At 40.1% G+C, this 21,981-nt stretch overlaps 1 protein-coding gene across 1 annotated transcript in view; it reads right to left on the reverse strand.

Annotated features, from left to right (window-relative positions):
• The window catches only part of Unc13c (unc-13 homolog C), a 465,433-nt gene extending 443,834 nt beyond the window's left edge, over positions 1 to 21,599 (reverse strand). Inside the window, exon 1 of the mRNA XM_031344063.1 lies at positions 21,029 to 21,599. The gene's annotated coding sequence lies outside the window, so the exon portion shown is untranslated. The remainder of the gene's footprint in view (positions 1 to 21,028) is intronic.
• Positions 21,600 to 21,981: the final 382 nt, after the last annotated feature.

Below are 21,981 nucleotides of genomic sequence, written 5' to 3' on the forward strand. Positions count from 1 at the left end.
GGAAAAGCTAAGCACTTAGTAGAGGAATTTGTCATTATGAAAGACAAGACTTCAGATACGGTTTAATTGCCAACTTGGGCAGGTTGGCCATTCTACCATTGGGCTCTTAGTCATGGGAGAAAACATCTGTGTTAATTCATTTCAATTTCCTAGACTTAAGGGCAGCTGTAATTATAGAGACTTCAGTTCAATTTGATAACTTTCACTTAGTTATTTCCTCTGAATCCTCTAAGATACAAAAGAATTCCTAACCATTCAGGGGTAGAAAACCCATTCTTGCTTGAAGGCAACATGGGGGCATCTTTATAGAGAGATATTTGTTTTCTTCCCATCAAGACTACCACAAATATTACCTTGAACCTGTACTCCAACAACTTGAGTAAAGTTTTAGCATAATTAGTCAACAATTCCCAGGGCCTTTTAACTGAGGCAATAGAGAACATAAAGAAGTTATTGCAAAAGAGAACTGGATTCAGTTTTTTTCTCGATGAATGAGGATGGGTATAAGTTTAAACAGGAAACAATTCATTCCTATGTTAACATATATTATTTAATTTATAGAAGCAAAGGAAATAATGATCAAGATCAAGAACAGCCTTGGACTACGGATATAGCTCAAGAGGTAGAATACTTGCTTAGCATGTGATTGCTATTGCTTCAGTCCTCAACACTAAAACAAAGAAAGAAAGCATGCATCAATAAATAATCAATAAATAGCTTTTCTAATAAGATTCATAGATGTTCATGCTACTGGCAAATATCTATTCTTGGTATTGATCATATCCTAGCTTTGAGCTTTCGGCTACTTGACTCCATGCTTACAAAATATGCTTGGTTTTCTCGCTATCACAACTCCTAGAGATTGCTAATGGGCAAAAGAGGATGATGATGACGGCTGCCACAGTATACTCGCTGGCTGTGCTTCAGACACACCCCTACCCGTAAGGTCTATGTGTACAGGAATGTAGGGGAGTGTGCTTTAGCTACTCCGGTTGTGTGGCCGGACATCATTAAGCATCTTTCCCAACACCACAGCTCTAACAGTGATGACACGTATTTCCAAATACAAGTTAAGACTCTACAAACTGACCGGTATTATCTACACATAAAAAATGTGACTCTGAAGTGCCTACTTATCCACTTTATAAACCATTAAATCATGAAGTACAAACATAGTAATATAATAGGAAGGCTCTTCATATTGTACAATGGAAATTACCATAGCTTTAAATTTTTACATACTTTATTTTATAATTTTTAATTTTTGTTTTCTAATATTTATTTTCATTTTAATGATATGTGTATGTGTATTTGTGTCTGTGAGTGTGTATGTGCATATGAGTACATGTACTTGTGGGGGACAGAAAAGTGTTTTAGAGCCTCTGGTGATAGGGTCACAAGCAGTTATGAGCTGCCTGATATAGCAAGAGCAGGAAGCGCTGGCTCACCTCTCCAGCGCCAATATTTTTATCTTTTTAAATTATCATACAAAGTAATGAACTTCATTATGACATTTTCACATACATGTATCATATTACTTCATTCTTATTCATAAAGGCCCACTAACTCTCAGCTGTGCTATGCCTGTGGATCATCTTGAATAAAATGCCTAGTAGCCACTAGTGGGATTCTTAAACACTGGTCTGGATGTTGGAAGTGGAGGGGACACATTTGTGAAACACATTTCCTGACCAAACCTTCATCTGCCAGGTGTACGTCTCCTGTCCTACTCAGGATCCTCCTTCCTTTGCCCTAAGTGCTCTTATCTGGCCTGCTGCACAGGCAAGAACACAGTTGATGACATGCTTATAGCTGATGTGCCCTAGGTCTGTTAATTTTCTGAGATACATGTAAAGCTTTGAGAATAACAATGTATTGGCATGTAGGACAGAAGGAGGATTAAGAATGCGTTTTGATTAAAAAAAATAAGTTTTTAAAAAAAACAGAGAATAGTTCTGAGATGAAAAGGCAAGTGTCTACATGAGGGTCAGCCGCATCACTGCTGTCATATCTGGTGTGCTTCAGATGGGTTCTGCTGTGGCTAAGTGGCCACTTCATCATTTCCCTGATCACAATATGACACAGAAACAGAAACAGAGTTTGGCTAAGCTTTGCAGCCCAGCTTTCTCTCTGAGTTCCTTACTGGCAAAAGGCAATGCATGTTTGCCACAACTCTGACATGAAAGATCATGCTAGCTATTTTTCAAGTCTACTTGACACAAGTTAGAGCCACCAGAGAGGAGGAACCCTCAAATAAAAAATGCTATAGACAAGCCTATAGGGCATTTTTAATCAGTAATTTATTTGGGGGAGGCTAGCCCATTTGACTCTGGGCTAGTGGTCCTGGGTTCTTTAAGAAAGCAGGCTAATCAAGCCATGAAGAAAAAGCCAGTAACCAACACTCCCCAGTGGCCTCCACATCAGCTCCTGCCTCCAAGTTCCTGTCCTGTTTGAATTCCTGCTATGGGTTCCCTCAACGGATTGTGATTCAGGGCATGTAAGCAAAATAACCCCTTCCCTTCTCCAAGCTATTATAGTCATGATATCATTGCAGTGCTTCTTATCAGCACTGAGAACACAGAGCACCTGATGGCACCGCCACGCTGCCTGCTGTGGTCCAGACCTGTTCACCTATGAATTAATATGAGAAAGGTTATACTTTTGCAAACTGATAAATTAGCATAAAGTTATCGACTTACATGCCTATTTAACCCAGATTGGAAGAAGAGAAATTGCCAGTTCTTTGGGGAATTTGATATCCAAGTGGTAACTTGGAGATATTTTTACAATTCTTCACAGTCTAAAAATGGTGAAATGCCTCAACAGCGACAACAGCAAAACTGCCTCACTGTCCAATGTGCAATTGATTGTTTTATATCAAACAGGAAAAAAAGACAAGAGTAGGCTCTACAAGGCATCATGAACTGAGCGCAAATATTTTTACATTGTCCTAAGAATAAACATGTAGTTTTGAGAACTAATACAAGGGATGGTCTTTTTAATTTAAAGCTATTGACCTGCTGGGTATATTTAAGAACTTCTTAAGGGGATTTTTATCCCATTTAATCTTGAATTTCCTATTGAGTTATTCTTTCAGGTAGAAACCAAGAAAGATTGCATAGCTCTTTTTTTTTTTCTTGGCAATTAAGCAATGCCCATCAGTCAGATTCTGCAGACTGTGTTTCAAGGTTGTAATTGAGGTCGTTCGTATAACCTTGCCTTTATTGATAAGTACAAATCAAGCCCCAGCATTCAGATAAGAAATATCTGATCACAATTTGCAGAGAAGGTACTTAACAGATTCCAAAAATATTGAGCAGTGTTTGAGCACAAGAACGTCTTAATTTACTTTCTGATGTTTCACTGAGACTATGCCTGTATACCTGAAATCTTTACCTTCTTCTTCCCGCATGACGATAAGCTTCTAGGTAAGAATGGAGACTCTCTGATGCCCAGTGCTTGTATGCTTGTCCACACAGAATGGTTAACTAGAGATGATGAAGACAGACTTATGGGAGATCAAATGAGCTAAAAACCTAGACTTCAATTAAGATGATTTTAAACTTACTAGCAATATGAAGAGGTCAACACTTTAATTACTGGCAACAGCTATTCATTGTGGACCATAGTAGGATTGAGGGATAAAGAGTAACAGAAAGAATAGTAGTCTCTATCTTCCATCAGATCAAATAATAGTTATGCAGAAAGAGATTTTAGTAAACAATATGATAATACACACATGTGCACTTGTGCACACACAGTATAATAAATAATACCTGAAGGGGCTCATCGATTTCTACTCTATAAATTTCAGATATATATCAGTAGGCCTGATCCTCCCTGATAGTCTCTCTTTTAACCTGAGCTAGCTTTTTTACCCACTTTGCTTGGAGAGAATGTTTTTTCAATTCCTCCTAAACCACTCCTAATACAGTATGAGCTTTTGTAGCTCATTAGTACCCATTTTTATATTTCCCTTTTATAACAGAGGTGAGAACTTTTGAGAGGAGGCCCTGTTTCCTTCCTTCTGTAGAATCTAACTCAACTTGCCAGGGCTTAAGTCAAAACAAAAAGGCCTTTACTTCCACTTGTAACTGCATGCTATTTTACCCCACAAGCATTTCCTCGGTCTGAATTGTTCTTTCTAGCTGAGAATCATAATATCATCTATTGCCTCTTCCTTAAAATATTAAGATAGATTTTGAACACTATTTCATTGTTCATGTCAACAACAAAAGTTGCCATATTGTATTACCAGGGTGATACATCCCCCTCACCTATGCCCACATATAAGTATCTCACTGATTTTTGCAGAGATCTCACTCCTTTCAAGAAATCTCACAACCTAGTGATGAACACAGGAGAAGGCAGACACCAGCAATAAAGATCCAAATGAAGAAACTGTTGACAGACACACACTAGGAAAGCCAAGATTTTAAGTCTCCATACAGGCCAGTCCTGTTAAATCCACATAGACATGATTGGTCTAATAGTGAGTTATTCACAGCTCTATAGTTAACTCAGAAAGATCCTCCCCCCTCAAGTTCTGAGTGTTGGATAAAAAGAGAATCTTCAGAGACCAGAGAAACTTTTCTCAGTCAGAAAGGTGCAGAGATCCCCCTCCAACAAGCTAAGGCTTACAACAAAAAGAAGAAATTTGAACATTGTCACTTCAACTTGCTAGGGTCTCCATAGTATGGATTTGGTAGTGATATTTCACACCCATGACTTTCTACCACAGTCCCTGATAGAGCCGCCACATCTACTTCCTCAGCCAACTGCTGAGTCCTCAGAACTGCTTGCACTCAGGAATATGGGAAGTGAAGGCTTTCAGCTGCTCTAGCTTCCCCTAAGTAGCACACTCATTGTGAATTGCTTTTCTGGGAAAATGATAGATTTGGCATGACTACAATCTACTTGAAGGATGTGTGTAAACCCAGGTGTGAGTTCTTAGACAGAGTATTTTCCTCAGGGCTGACATCCAATCCGGAGATGATAAATTACTTTCCAAAGGTTCATCTTTCTATTAGCTCCCAAATGAAATAGAACTGCCACTCCCTAAATATCCCTTATCACTGATAGTGTACTATTGAACTAAAAATATCTGCTAATCAATTTCAGATATTTAGCACTAAGGAGAAGTCTTGAGAATTTTCTATGCCATGAAACTAATATACACACATAGAGAACTTGATATTACATATAAGATACCAAGTCTCTTATTTTTTTATATCTTTATGTATTATTTCTCTATTATATGTGTATGCACATGAGAACAACTTAAAGGTGTTAGTTCTCTTCTACTACATGTGGAATCTTTAATCTAACTTATGTTATTAGGCTTGGCAGCAAACGGCTGAACCCACTGAGCCATATAGGCAGCCCTCAGGTCTTTATTAATAGTACCTTCCCTATAAATACCTATTAAATTTATCTTTCTTTTAAAGCTCCTGTTGCAAATTAGAGGCTCAACAAACCTGAATTCCTTCTTAGTTCACAATGTTCCTCCATTAAATTTCAAATTATCTTTATCGCTAATTTTGACACATATGGTAATAATTTTTTGCATTTGAGTATAAACAGGCATGGATTCTCGGTTCATTTTGATGTGGTATTAACCTTATCTCCTACAGACATTTCAATAATCTAGAAAGCATGGCTGCTTGACAAGGTGTTTCTTCAGACTCTGAGAAATTTAAAGACTGTGTCTAGAATTTTGTTATTTTAAGAGGATTTCGAATTTGTCCCACGTTTTGTGGATTTTAAATTTTCTGCATTTTCAATAATACACTCCTCCATCTCATAGAAATGGCTTCAGATTCTGAATGCAAACAACCAGCAACGTGTATGCTGCAGATGAAGGCTGAGGTAGAGACAAACAGAAATGTCCGTAAGAGACTCTTAATGCCAACATGGTCAAGTGTCTGGAAAACAAGTACTCTGAAATTGAGACACAAGAAATTTGAATGATGCATCAAGGTTTGTCCCAGTAGTGTCTGGTCCTGAATCTCCCTAATTGAAACTTGTAGCCGGCCAGCAGCCACAAATACGAATGGGTTTTCTGGAATGGGTTCAGGGACCTGGAAAGCCATTTTTAGGTACCAGATCCGCATAGAAGGTTCATAAAAAATTAGCCAAGTACAGATGTGTATCAATCAGCCATCTTTCATTCATTACTCTTTTGTTACAAGGGAAACCAGGTAGCACAGGTAAGGCAAAACCCCTCCCCCAAGTTCTTCAGCATCTTGGCCCAATCAGCAACTTTTCCTTCAGTCTCTAGAGGTGGGACTTCCAGTGTCACTGGAACTTAGAGAGAGGCGTGGCAATTAGCAGGAGGTAAGCAGAGAGGCGTGGTTATCTGTGGCAAGGCGAGGTCTGAAGAATTAGAACTCAGCTGAAGGAGGATCATAGCAACTCCCGACCTTTTAAGTTCAGATGAGGAATTTAAGGTTTCCCTTTTTCTCAAACTCTTCAGTTGCCTTGCTTGTTTGTTTGTTCATTTTTGTTAAATTTATTCCCAAATAAAAATACTAGTGGAAATTTCATGTATGCATAATCAGGACCACTGTCTTCTATTTTAAAATGAACAGGTGCTCTCAGAATCCCTTCCAAAAATAAAAATAAAAGAGTGTTGAGTAACCCCTGGATGTTTATTGTAACTGTGGCTCTTGATGGACACACAGGAAACTGGACTCCATGCTGAAGGAGGTGCATTGTGAAAGTTAGTGAAATAGGAGGGAGTTAGGCTACAGTTGACATCAGCTGAAGTTAGTGTGAGAAGATTGAGATCAGAGGCAGGGTATTCAGTAGGGAATTCAATCAGAAAACACTGTTACTGCAAAAATCAAACAGAAAATGACATGTAGAGTTTTGTCTCAGAAACCTCAACCAAGCAGAGGGAACAATGACCATAAGGAGTTGATGTGGGCCTCTAAGATGACATGGCTCTGACCTAGACAGAGCGAAGTATGCAAGTCCTTATTACACACCCACCTGCTACCTATCACATGCCTGTACCTCTTTGGTGTTCAGCTGGTGTGTTTAGGAGACCTTTGTTTACTCAATGCTCCTGAAGGCAGGCGCTCTAGACAGTATGACTAGATTAGAATTGCTCTTCAGACCCTTCCTGTTCCCAAATGCAGCTTCCAGGGTTGATGTTTCCTCCATCAGCTGTTATTCTACTTCCAGGGTTGATGTTTCCTCCATCAGCTGTTATTTCACTCCCATATTGTGAAAAGCAATGCAAGTGCCTATAGGGAACTTGTGGCCATAGATTTCATCATGAGCAGGCTGCTCAAAGCCTCTCTGACTTGGCCTAAATGCTGAGGTCATGCCTATATCTTGGGACACTATAAAGTTTGAGTTTTGCCACTGAGTTCATTTCTTGCCATCTCCTACTCTGTGCCATGAGGTTCCTCCTTCCTTGACTGCTTTTTCTTGCTAGTAACTGATAATAATGTACAATGCAAATTAAATACGAAATCAAACACATCTATGAGCAGTCCATTGTATATAAAGATGTTAAAAACTATGAAGACAACTATCAATTCCAGCTGGTATACATTGGACATTCACCATTTATTATTTTAATCATTTCTTATGAACACTTTGGGAGCAATGATCTTTATAATATGAAACCAGACAATTAAGAAAAACAAGTGACCAAATTTTGCAGAGACACCGATGTGAAGGGGCTTGTAATGAATGGAGCCAGACCCATCCTTACGAAAACCAAAACGAGTCCCTAAGAGTCTGAACTTAAAGTCCAAACGACAGGAAAGTCTAATGATAAAATATTTGTTTTGTTTTGTTGTTTTTTCTCTCTGGTGACTGTCGAAGGCAGGACCAGCCAGGAGTGCTCAGCTAGCAGAAACAGCAGAAAAGCTGGGACAGGGTCCTTTCTGCGTCCATCTGCATCCAGGAGCTGGGGCTGTTCCACAGCCCACTGTGCACAGGTCCTGACAGGAGAGAATTGGTTGTCCAGGAGTGCTGACACAGGCTTAGAGGTCCACAGGAAGGACAAGCTCACACCAGAGAGAGCAAGACCAACTAACACCAGAGATGAGCAGAGGGCAAAAGGCAAGCACAAGAACCTTACAACAGAAACCAAGGCTACTTCACATCATCAGAACCCAGTTCTCCCACAACAGCAAGCCCTGGATACCCCCACACACTGGAAAAGCAAGATTTAGATTTAAAATCACTTGTCATGATGCTGATAGAGGGATTTAAGGACATACATAACTCCCTTAAAGAAATGCTGGAGAACACAGGAAAACAGGTAGAAAACTTTGAAGAGGAAACACAAAAATCCCTTAAAGAATTACAGCAGTTAGCGGGAGCATGTGTCCTTATGACATATTGGAGCATCTTCTGGGTATATGCCCAGGAGTGGTATAGCTAGATCCTCTGGTAATACTATATCCAGTTTCCTAAGGAACCACCAAACTGATTTCCAGAGTGGTTCTACCAGCTTGCAATTCCACCAGCAATGAAGGAGTGTTCCTCTTTCTCCACAACCTCTCCAGCATCTGCTGTCACCTGAGTTTTTGATCTTAGCTATTCTGACTGGCGTGAGGTGGAATCTCAGGGTTGTTTTAATTTGCATTTCCCTGATGACTAAGGATGTTGAACATTTCTTCAGGTGTTTCTCAGCCATTCAGTATTCCTCATTTGAGAATTCTTTGTTTAGCTCTGTACCCCATTTTTAATAGGGTTATTTGATTCTCTGGAGTCTAACTTCTTGAGTTCTTTGTATATATTGGATATTAGCCCTCTATTGGATAGAGAATTGGTAAAGATCTTTTCCCAATCTGTTGATTGCCATTTGTCCTATTAACAGTGTCCTTTGCCTTATAGAATCTTTGTAATTTTATGAGGTCCCATTTGTCAATTCTTGATCTTAGAGCATGAGCTATTGATGTTCTGTTCAGGAAAATTTCCCCTGTGCCTATGTGCTCCAGGTTCTTACCCACTTTCTTTTCTATTAATTTCAGTGTAACTGGTTTGATGTGGGGATCCTTGATCCACTTGGACTTGAGCTTTGTACAAGGAAATAGGAGTAGATTGATTTGCATTCTTATTTATAATAGCCAGAAACTGGAAACAACCCAAATGTCCCTCAACAGAGGAATGGATACAAAAAATCTAGTATATTTACACAATGGAGTACTACTCAGCTATTAAAAACAATGAATTTATGAAATTCTTAGGGAAATGGATGGATCTGGAGAATATTATCCTGAATGAGGTAACCCAATAACAAAAGAACACAAATGGCATGCACTCTCTGATAAGTGGATATTAGCCCAGAAGCTCAGGATACCTAAAATACAATCCACAAACCACAAGAAACTCAAGAAGAAGGAAGACCAAAGTGTGGATGCTTCTTTCCTTCTTAGAAGGGGGTACAAAATACCCATATAAGGAGTCGCAGAGACTAATGGAGCAGAGACTGGAAGAAGTACAATCCAGAGACTGTTCCACCTGGGAATCTTTTCCATATTCAGTCACCAAACCCAGACACTATTGTGGATGTCAGCAACTGCTGGCTGATAGGAGCCTGATATAGCTGTCTCCCAAGAGGCTCTGACAGTGCCCGACTAATACAGAAGTAGAGACTCACAACCATCCATTGGACTAAGCATAGGGTCCCCTATAAAGGAGCTAGAGAAAGGACCCAAGGAGCTGAAGGGTTTGCAGCCCCTTAGAACGAACAACAATATGAACTAACTAGTACCCTCAGAGCTCCCAGGGACTAAACCATCAGCCAAAGAGCACACATGGTGGGACTAATGGCTCCAGCAGCAAATGTATAGCAGAAGATGGCCTAGTCGGTCATCAATGGGAGGAGAGGACCTTGGTCCTGTGAAGTTTTATGCCCCAGTATAAAGGAATGCCAGGGCCAGGAAGTGGGAGAGGGTGGGTTGGTGAGCAGGGGGAGGGGAGAGGAAATAGGGTTAGTTTTTTGTTTTTGTTTTTATTTTTGATATTTTTTCAGAGTAGTAGCCTGGAGAGGAGATATCATTTGAAATGTAAATAAAGAAAATATCTAATAAAAAAAGGAATTAGAGGAGAACACAAGTAAACAAGTAGAAGCCCTTAAAGAGGAAACACAAAAATCCCTTAAAGAATTACAGGAAAACACAGCCAAATAGGTGAAGGAATTGAACAAAACCATCCCGGATCTAAAACTGGAAGTAGAAACAATAAAGAAATCAGAAAGGGAGGCAACTCTGGAGACAGAATACCTAGGGAAGAGGTCAGGAGTTATAGATGCAAGCATCACCAACAGAATGCAAGAGATAGAAGAGAGAATCTCAGGGGTAGAAGATACCATAGAAAACATTGATACTACAGTCAAAGAAAATGCAAAATACAAAGTTCTTAACCCAAAACATTCAGGAAATCCAGAACACAATGAGAAGACCAAACCTAAAGATAATAGGTATAGAAGAGAGTGAAGACACCCAACTTAAAGGGCCAGTAAATATTTTCAAAAAAAAATTATAGAAGAAAGCATCCCTAACCTAAAGAAAGAGATGCCCATGAACATACAAAAAACCTATAGAACTCCAAATAGACTGGACCAGAAAAGAAACTCCTTTTGTCACATAATAATAAAAACATCAAATGCACAAAACAAAGAAAGAATATTAAAAGCAGTAAGGGAAAAAGGTCAAGTAACATATAAAGGCAGGCCTATCAGAATTACACCAGACTTCTCACCAGAGACTATGAATGCCAGAAGATCCTGGACTGATGTCATACAGATCCTAAGAGAACACAAATGTCAACCCAGGCTACTATACCCAGCAAAACTCTCAAGAAACCAAGGTATTCACAAATTCACACAAAATTCACACCAAATTCACATAATTTCTTTCCACAAATCCAGCCCTTCAAACGATAATAAAAGGACAACTCCAACACAAGGAGGGAAACTACACCCTAGAAATAGCAAGTAAATAATCTTCTTTTAACAAGATGAAAAGAAGATAGCCATATAAACATAATTCCACCTCTAACAACAAAAATAACAGGAAGCAGCAATCACTTTTCCTTAATATCTTTCAACATCAATGGACTAAATCACAAAAAGACCCAACAAAGAAAGAGAACTTCAGATCAATTTCACTCAATAAAATACTTGCAAATTGAATCCAAGAACACATCAAAATGATCATGCATCATGATCAAGTAGGCTTCAGCCCAGGAATGCAGGGATGGTTCAATATATGGAAATTCATCAATGTAATCCACTATATAAACAAACTCAAAGAAAAAAACAATATGATCATTTCATTAGATGCTGAGAAAGCATTTGACAAAATCCACAACCCCTTCATGATAAAAATCTTGGAAAGATCAGGAATTCAAGGCCCATACCTAGACATAGTAAAAAGCTATATACAGCAAACCAGTAGTCAACATCAAACTAAATGGAGAGAAACCTGAAGCAATCCCACTAAAATCAGGAACTAGACAAGGCTTCCACTCTCTCCCTATCTTTTCAATATAGTACTTGAAGTCCTAGTCAGAACAATTAGACAACAAAAGGAGGTCAAAGGGATACAAATTGAAAAGGAAGAAGTCAAATTATCACTACTTATAGATGATATGATAATATACCTAAGCGAACCAAAACATTCCACTAGAGAACTCCTAAACCTGATAAACAACTTCAGCAAAGTGGCTGGATACAAAATTAATTCAAGCAAATCAGTGGCCTTCCTCTACTCAAAGGATAAACAGGCTGAGAAAGAAATTAGGGAAACACCTTTCACAATAGTCACAGGTAATATAAAATATCTTGGTGTGACTCTAACTAAGCAAGTGAAAAATCTGACTGACAAGAATTCCAAATCAATCCTCCATAGAGTTAGAAAGAGCAATTTGCAAATTCATCTGGAATAACAAAAAACCCAGGATAGTGAAAACTATTCTCAACAATAAAAGAACTTCTGGTGGAATCACCATCTCTGACCCCAAGCTGTACTACAGAGCAATTGTGATTAAAAACTGCATGCTATTGGTACAGTGAAAGGCAGGTAGATAAATGGAATAGAATTGAAGAACCAGAAATGAACCCACACACCTATGGTTAATTGATCTTTGACAAAGGAGCTAAAACCATCCAGTGGAAAAAAGACAGCATTTTCAACAAATGGTGCTGGTTCAGCTGGCTGTTAGCAGGTAGAAGAGTGCAAATCTATCCATTCTTATCTCCTATACAAAGCTTAAATAAAATGGATCAAGGACTCCACATAAAACCAGATACACTGAAGCTAATAGAAAAGCAAGTGGGGAAGAGCCTCAAACACATGGGCACAGGGGAAAATTTCTTGAACAGAACACCAGTAGCTTATGCTCTAAGATCAAGAATTGACAAATGGGACCTCATAAAATTTGTAAGGCAAAGAACACTGTCAATAGGACAAAACAGCAACCAGCAGAGTGGGAAAAGATCTTTACCAGCCCTACATCCGATAGAGGGCTAATATCCAGTATATACAAAGAACTCAAGAAGTTAGACTCCAGAGAATCAAATAACCCTATTAAAAATGGGGTACAGAGCTAAACAAAGAATTCCCAACTGAGGTATACCGAATGGATGAGAAGCATCTAAAGAAATGTTCAACATCCTTAGTCATCAAGGAAATGCAAATCAAAACAACTTGAGATTCCACCTCAAACCAGTCAGAATGACTAAGTTCAAAAACTCAGGTGACAGCAGATGCCGGCCTAGATGTTGAGAAAGGACCACTCATCCATTGCTGGTGAGATTGCAAGCTGGTAGAACTACTCTGGAAATACGTTTGGTGGTTCTTCAGAAAATTAGACATATTACTACCTGAGGATCCAGCTATACCACTCCTGGGCATATACCCAGAAGATGTTCCAACATGTCATAAGGACACATACTCCACTATGTTCATAGCAGCCTTATTTATTTATTTTTTTCCATTTAAAAGTACTTTATTTTTTTCCCAGTCAAATGACTGGTTAACAGGAAGTCAATTTATTAAACATAGCAGCCTTATTTATAACAGCCAGAAGCTGCAAAGAACCCAAATGTCCTTCAACAGAGGAATGGATCCAGAAAATGTGGTACATTTACACAATGGAGTACTATTCAGTTGTTAAAAAAAAAATGACTTTGTGAAATTCTTAGGCAAATATATGGAACTAGAAAATATTATCCTGAGTGAGGGAACCCACTCACAAAAGAACACACATGGATTGCACTCGCTGATAAGTGGATATTAGCCCAGAAGTTCTGAATATCCAAGGTACAATTCACAGACCACATGAAGTTCAAGAGGAAGGAAGACCACAGTGTGGATACTTCTGTCCTTCTTAGAAGGGGGATCAAAATATGCATGCTAGGAAATACAGAGACAAAATTTGGGGCAGAAACTGAAGGAAAGGCCATCCAGTAACTGTCCCACCTAGGTATCCATCCCATATACAGTTACCCAACCCAGACATTATTGTGGAAGCCAAAAAGTGTTTACTGACAGGAGCCTGATATAGCTGACTTCTGAGAGGGTCTGCCAGTACCTGACTAATGTAGAAGTGGATGCTCACAGCCATCCATTGGACTGAGCACAGTCCCCAATGGAGGAGCTAGAGAAAGAACCCAAGGAGCTGAAAGGGTTTGCAGTCCCATAGGAGGAACTACAATATGAACAAACCAGTACCCTCACATCTCCCAATGTCTAAACCACCAACCAAAGAGTATACATGGAGGGACCCATGGCTCCAGCAGCATATGTAGCAGAGGATGGTCTTGTGGGACATCAATGAGAGGAGAGGCCCTTGGTCTCATGAAGGCTTGATGCCCTAGTGTAGGGAAATGTCAGGACAGGGAATCAGGAGCAGGTAGGTTAGTGAACAGGGAAAGGGGGGATGAAATGGGGGTTGGAGGGGATAAAATTTGCAATGTAAATAAAGAAAACAACCAATAAAATCATTAAAAAATAAAGTAAAATAAAAGTAGTCATTGAACTGAGGCAAAAAAATACTTGATTTGTTTATTAAATTAGACAAGTATTTTAGAACCATGAAGTGTTTAGAATCTGATAATCTGAGCAAATGGGGCAGAGATTAGGGCAAGAATGTTGAGAGCAGGCTGGGGCATGTTTGTAAAGGGGGTCTCTTGCAAAACTAGATATTTTAAGCTTTATTTTATTTTTCCCTTTTTCAGTGTGTGTGTGTGTGTGTGTGTGTGTGGTGTTAGTGCTTTATTGCTATGAAGAGACACCTGACCAAGGCAACACTTAAAAACAAAACATTTAAATGGGACTGGCTTACAGTTTCAGAGATTTACTTTAGCCCATTGTCTTCATGGTGGGAAATATGGCAGTATGCAGGCAGACATGGTGCTACAGGAGTTCAGAGTTCTACATCTTAATCCACAGGCAGCAGAAGGAGACTGACTCTGTGTGTGTGTGTGTGTGTGTGTGTGTGTGTGTGTCACACTGGGTATAGCTTAAGCATTCGTGACCTCAGAGCCACATCTCCATTGTGACATGCTTCTTCTTACAAGGCCATTCCTCTTAGTATACCGTTTCTGAAGGGCCAAGCAATCAAAGACTGTGGGGGGCATTTCTATTCAAACTACCATAGAGTGTTTGTGTGTGTTGCATTTGTGTGTGTATGTATGTTTTGTGTGTGAGGGTAACATGTTTCTCTGTATGTGGAAACCCCAGGGAGCTGTCCAGAAACATCTTTCTCTACTTTTCCACATTAGTGAATGAGGAAGGGTCAATAAGACACAGGCTTCACATAGATGAGTAGACACCTTGCTCTGGGGAATCCTAGTCTCCTCCTTGAAGTCTGGAATTACAAGTAAGCATCCACATCCACCCAGCATTTACAGAGGTTCTGTGGATCTGGACTCCTATGCTCATAATTATTCACTGAATGTTTTAACCTCTGTGTCTTATATCTGGCTTTTGAACTTTATGTTAAATACACAGAGGTGTTCATGAAAACCTTTGAGGACAGTGATGTGTGTCATGACATTTTTTAGGACAATTAACTTGGCAGGCACATGCAGAGCAGATGCTCAAAAGAGGTCTCGTTGTAGACAGAAAGACTGGGAGACTGGGGCAACGTTCTAAGAATAAAGTGACAAGGACATGGACCAGGGTTGGTAACAGCAAATGAAGCAAAACAGGGAAAATCCAAGTTGATGAGGGCATGTGAGCCATGAGGAAGAGCAGAGCCCCGAGGACAAGGAGTCTAGAGCCTCTAGAAATGAGGCAATCAGGGGGGAGAGTTATTCAGGAGAAGCCGCCGCTGCAGTCTCTTGACTTCTAAAGGTATTGCCAGTAAGGAGAAGTAGGACGGCCACTTGTGAAATTTAGGTCACCCAGTCTAGAAGAAGGTAGAAGCAGGGGATGCTTGAGTGAGGTTCAAGACGAAATGGACGCAGGCAGAGATCAAGTGTAGTGACTCTAACTTGTGTGTAACTAAGCAGGATATTTATCAGCTAATACTTTTGCCATTATTGTCCAGCAGTTATCTTCCAATAATGCATCAGCACCTTGTTGCATAACTACCACACTGCCCCACCTCACTGGCTACTTTCTAAGAACTGTATTTATTTTTTTTTTACATGTATAAAGTGATCTATGTATTTGTATGCTCTGCCAGTCAACCTTCTATAAAACTGAATTACCTTTAGGTTTCAGGTACTTTGCTAGCTAGGCTGCCTCTTTAGCCATGAGACTCTCAATGTGGTTTTTTTTTGGGGGGGGGGTATTTTCGTGGGATATGTACACCCAGAGAAAAAGACTACATATAATACATATCTATTCCATTTTTAGAAGCAGTTTTCTACTAATGACTCTAAAATCTGGCTAGTAAAGTACCCTGCCAGCATTTCTTACTTCTTGGTTTTATAACCCAGGCTGGTCATGAACTCACTATATAACTGAGGCTGGATTTGAAGTCTTGATCTTCCTGCCTCTGCTTCCCAAATGCTCGGGTCACAAGCATGTACCACCACACCAGGCTTACCATTTGTTTCTTGGCCAAAGAAAGCATTTCAACATCAGTTGAAGCTGAAGAAAATATGATCTCACTCACAGATAGAAGGGTTCTCCAAAATACAGCTGGCCCTTTGAATACACAGCTTCTGTGTCTATAGACTCGACTGACTGCAGACCAAAAGCATTTCAACTTTTTGCCTGGAATGAACAGGCACAATTGATTTCCTGTCATTGTGCCCTAAACAATCTCAGGTTCCCACAGTTTCTATGGCATTTATATTCCATAAGATCATATTACGGAACTACATATGGTGACAGTTTGGGGGATGTGGTTAGGTTGTTTGAAAATACAACATTTTACATGAGGGGTTTGAACACTTGTAGATTTTGGTGGTATTCATTGGATCACTGAAACCACTCTCCTTGGACACCAGCTACATATATATGTACATATATGTACATATATCCATATGTGTGTGTGTCTGTGTGTGTCTGTGTGTCTGTGTGTGTATCCTGTTGTTTGAAGGAAAAAATTTTGAAAGCTTTCAACCCAAACTAAAGTGGAAGAATTCTTTACTCCATCAGACAAACGCAGACTAGTTTCACATTTTCAAGCCTATTTGGGAAATCAAACTGTATCCAATAAATGCCACAGCTACCTCCTCCAATGGAGCCCATCTTACAGAGCCCAAACAATAGTGGCCTTATAAAATTCCTGACTTGTGCAACTAGAAGTGATCCTCTGAAGCAGATATCCATTCAGATTCACAGACAAGAAAGGACAAAAAGGAAAACAACGCCTGAAAATTAGCTAGCTTGTGAAAAACTGAGCCAAGATGTTTATAGTATATATTGCTATTTCCTGCTGGTTTCCTGTTGCTTTGTGGCATTAGTCATCTAGACATGCCTCACTTGAAACTGCTACATAAAATTTTTCATTGATAAATAACATATATTTTTTTTCAGTTTTTAAAAATTATGTGCCAGTTAATAATGGCATGGTTCAAAACACATCTGACCTTCTGTCAGCATCCCTAAGGCTATGTCCACAGTATTCCCTCTTGGAAACTGCCTTCACTGACCACACCTAAGTTCTCAGCTTCTCTTACACATAAAACAATTCTGCTAGGGCTAGAGAAAAGGCTCGGTGTTAAGAGCACTTATTGCTCTTACAAAGGACTCAAGTTCAACTCCCAGGACCCACATCAGGCTAAGTACCACTGCCTACAACTTCAGTTCCAGGAGATCTGATGCCTTCTTATGGCCTGCTCTTGCATGTATGTGGCACACCTAGAAGTAAGTTGGCACATATATAATGTAAATAAAAAATAAATAAATTTTCACACACATAGACAGTAATCTGCCAACACTTATACTCTTCTGTCTCGTGTGTGTGTGTGTGTGTGTGTGTGTGTGTGTGTGTGTGTGTGTGTGTGTTGCATGTGTCTGGAAAAGCTATTCATAGAGGATATTGTTTCTAGTTATGAAATATGCTAAGCAAAATATTTTCATGCAAAACACTTTTCTATAAAAAAAATAGACAGATTGCACCCAGATTTTAAGATTCTAAATGCTAAGAAATAAACTGTTTTACCAAGAACAGGATGGAAGCCACCAGAGACTCTGTGAAGTGGAGATGGCCATGGTGGAACTTCAGAATTCTCAGGGGGAAAGAAATTGTTTGAGAAGGCAAATCATATTGCATGATTACCTTTAAACATAAAAGCCATAACTATGATTTATTGTATTGAGTTGATCTTCTAAATCAGTATTTATTCCTACAAAATATTTTTAACTCTCTGTGGAGGAAGAACAATATAAAACCTGTCCTGCATGCAAGCTATAATAATGTTGGCATGGGGTGTGCAGAGGCTAACAGGCACACCATAACTGAAGTATCCAAAGAGGCAGGAAGTGTGTATGTCACTTAGGGCTCACAGTCAGCCTTACTAGAAGTAGGGAAGGCATTATGCCATGTGTCCTCATAATGATTACATTTCCTCTGGGAAACTTCTGCTCTAGACGTTAGGAGATCTTCTTCTGTCTTCCTCACTATTTTATGTAACACCTTTTATTATATTTGTGGTGGGGAAGCTTGTGCATACCATGGCACAGTCCTAGAGTTTAGAAGACAACTTATGGGGATCAGCCTTTTCCTTCCATCATGTGGGTCCCAGGGGCAAACTCAAGTCTTCAGGCTTGTTGAGAAGCACTTGTACCTGCAGAGCCATCTCCATGGCTCCCTCTAACTCTTTTTTAACCGGCCGGAAGCAGAGCAAACACTGCTGTGGTTTTTGTTATCTCTGGCGATTCCAGCACCAGGTATTCAGTCTTCTGCAGGCTCCAAAGCTACAGGCTGAGAGGACTATTAATAAACCCTCCTTTAAAAACAGCTGGAAAGGAATTAAAGCCTTTTTATCCAAACACAGATAACTGTGGGCCCAAAAATGATTTCTAACAATAGCAAAAGATAACCAATTCAATCTTTCGGGTTTGCAATTAGCACTTGAGTGATAGTGTTCTAAATGTACATGAATATGTAAGTTGATACTGGGTGGCAGCTACCATACAGTTAGACAATAGCTTTCAATCTGTAAAGGTACATTCTAGAAACAAATTTAGCATGCACTTAAAATTCCCCAAATTATTACCTCAAAGCAAGGATTGTACACATAGCATCATCACGTGGCAAGGTAATTTCAATACCTTTAATAATTTGGGGAAAGTTCTTGTGTAGTAAATGTTATGTGGATGAAAGAATCCACCGGAAGCCAAAGGTGTTGAAACTAGAACACAAAACACAGGAGTCCCATGCTCTTAAGTGCTCAGGGAAGTTGTATGTACTACAGTCACTGGGGAGAAGGAGGGAGAGGAAAGTGTAGGAGCTTCCAGGCGGATATTCAAAGACACTAGTTGTCTCCAAATGAGCAAAGACATCCAAGTGTTCCATTCTTCACTGACCCTACCATCAATCACTCCCTGCCCTACACAAACATACTTAGAGTGATTTGTCTTTGCAAGAAGAACCTCCACATTTGCACCTGTCTGCAATGATCCATGGGCTTTTAAGGAACTCCTTCTGTTTGCCACATACTTCATTGCTAGATACTAAAAGAAGAGCAGCTTTAGGAGGTGTCACAGGATCTAGGAAGAAACTGGTTGATGTGGTTACTAAGAAGCACACAAAAAGTGACTCCTTGGGGCCGGTTTAACACACGTTCCTCTGAATCATCTGCACGCTCACCGGTTTGTCCTGGTGTATAGTGGTGAGCTCTTATGGAAGATGTTTCCTCTTTGAGGAAAGTCTAAGAGGAAATAACTGCTTAGAAAACCAACCTGCATCTCCTTCCCCTCCCTCAGATCTAAGCCCACAATTCTGCTGAAATAAGTCCCAACCAAACACCATGTAGTTTGAAAACAAATCAACTTTTTTTTAGTTTGGAAAATCAGTTCTCACTTGCCTATGAGATTCAAATATTCTTTACCCAATTTGGCATCAGTGTATTAGTCGTAAAGATAAGCATGTATCCAATGCTTTGAAATTAGTATTACATTTCTGCCAGGATGCCTCATCTACAGATGGGTGACCTGTGCCACACCATACATCAAAATTGAAGAGACACACTGTGCTTTTTACTCCCATAGATAAATACTTTCTCCGTCTTCTCTTCTTGTGATCTCAACAGCTGCTGTAGATATCCACTCTATTCTAGTATATTCTACTATGCCAACAAGGACTTTGTAACAACTCATTACCTCATTTTGGTGTAAAGCCCAACTCAGTACTCCAGACTATTTAGACTTGGCAAAAAGAAAGAAAAAAAAAAGCTTGCTTTAAGTTTTACAAAAACAGAGTGATGGTTTTCTGTATGGCCAAAGGTACATAACTGATTTAAATGCCATTTGACTCTAATCTGTAGCAGCTAATATACCATTTAAAAAAGTAGAAGCAGGAATTAAAATCAATGTCCTAAAGCTTTAGAAAAAAACTGCCACATTGCCATGCAGAAAATCTAGAAACTATTTTATATACACAAGATGTAACTTTTCATTCATTGTTTTCCTTCGTTCTGGAAAGGCTCATTTAAATGCACATGCATGCATACAATTTGTTTTCGATTTTGGCCACTTTTGTGAAAGTATTGACGAGTCAAAAAAATGGCAAAATCCTTTCCTTGGGAACATTTCATTTATTCCAAAACTCATATTTCAAAGACACTAGCTTTTTAAAAACTCATATTTCTGCACATTCTCCACCCACCTCTTTCATGTTGTTCTCTAAAGTCCTCACAGGAAAGATGGAATTCAGCTTTGTCACCTCACCCAGGTACGACTATTGCCGGGTCTTTCTCTTTATTATACAAGTATGCTGATGACGTAATTGCAGAAGTTCGTTGTACTCATGGAGCTGGGTCTTGGAATTTTTTTTTTTTAAAGACTGCCTCTTCCTGTGCCATGAAACAGTTGTAAAACAGAGCCAAGCAATCTCACCTCTTGATAGTAAATCTTTGGGATCATCACCCCAAGGTTCTGGTCCAGCCCTGGATAGGCAGAACCATCCCAAAGCCCAGCTGACCCCAGACCTGAGGCTCAGCTGCACACTCTTAGGTGACACCAACACCAGGCTTGGTTTTTAACCCTTTCCTAGAAGCGCTCAACTTTTAAATCTCTGTTTGACTTTCATTTTTCACCCATCCCCAAACGTTAAGGGACTAAAGAGAATCCTGACTTTTATCCCAACCTTGTTTGCTCCTATGCAGTAATTCCCCTGAAAGTTGACTGCAAAGTAAGCAAACAGTTATCATGCTGCATTCAAAATAAAGTAAGGGTCGAGAAGAAGACCAGGATTTCCAACAAATAATTGACTATGAGCTTATAAACGCAGGCTTTTACAGGGGCATCCTCTATATGAATAGACCCGCACGGTGATTCAAAAGTGCGGAGAGAAAGAACCATTGGGGTGGGAAACAGACAGAGGCTAAAATCTCATGCAGATGAAGCAGCTCAGCGAGGTAAAGAAAACATACCTGAGGGATTCTCCTTCTAAAAATGCACACAGGCCAGCTGGGTTGTTGCTCCCCTCCTTTGGGGGTAGATGTATTTTCCTTTCAGGAATCCCCCTTGCAATTGTGTTCCTAGGCTCTTTTCCTTTATTCCAGCCACAGATAGTTGCAGGAGGCGCAGGCAGCGTTCCTGCGCCCCGACTCAAGTGCAGCCGGGCATGCCTTTGCTCAGGAACCCGGCTTGCGCTGCTCTTATCAATTCTATCGCGCTCCCTGGGTAGCCTCCAAAGCAATTTTACAACTTAGCTGCTGGCAGGAATCTGCCTTTCACTCCTCTCCTTGCCAGATTCCTTAGGCGGCTCATTTCTCAGCCCTTTCTCTTAGAAGGCAAAATGGGATCGCTCTCCTTGTTGTTGTCCTGGCTCACCCACAATTGACAGCGCAGAGCGGCAGCCGAGTGTGTTCTGGGAACTTCACACAAGGGCTGCAGCCCGGGATCCTCCAAATGCAGCAGAGACCTGAGCTCCCAGCCTCCTCCATTGGAGTCCAGGCTCCCTCTACTGCGCCAGCTGCATAGAGCCACTCTAAGAGAATGCTCCTCAGCCCAGATCCCCAGGAGATGCTCTGCTGCCAGGTGTGGTCATCACCACTTACCCACACCTCACTAGCGGCTCACAGCTTCTGCTGGGGAAATGAATGGATGTGGATGCCAGGTGTTGCCTGCATCCTGGGGTAAGGGAGGTGGGGATGCAGGGGCGGGGGCAGGGGGATCATAGGTGACCATTATAGGGTCAATTTTGCTACTTGTATTAGTAAAACAAATAATTATTAAGTGAACCATGGTATTTAATAATTATTAGTTCAGATGCTATTGGCTGTGTTTGGAATCACACAAAGTCATCTGTCCAAACTGACAAGAGACCCTTAACAGGACCCTTTTTTAGAGGGAGGCAATATCCTGACCTCCCAGCAGGTCT

The sequence above is a fragment of the Mastomys coucha genome, unplaced genomic scaffold, assembly GCF_008632895.1.
Source record: "Mastomys coucha isolate ucsf_1 unplaced genomic scaffold, UCSF_Mcou_1 pScaffold23, whole genome shotgun sequence".
Classification (NCBI taxonomy): domain Eukaryota; kingdom Metazoa; phylum Chordata; class Mammalia; order Rodentia; family Muridae; genus Mastomys; species Mastomys coucha.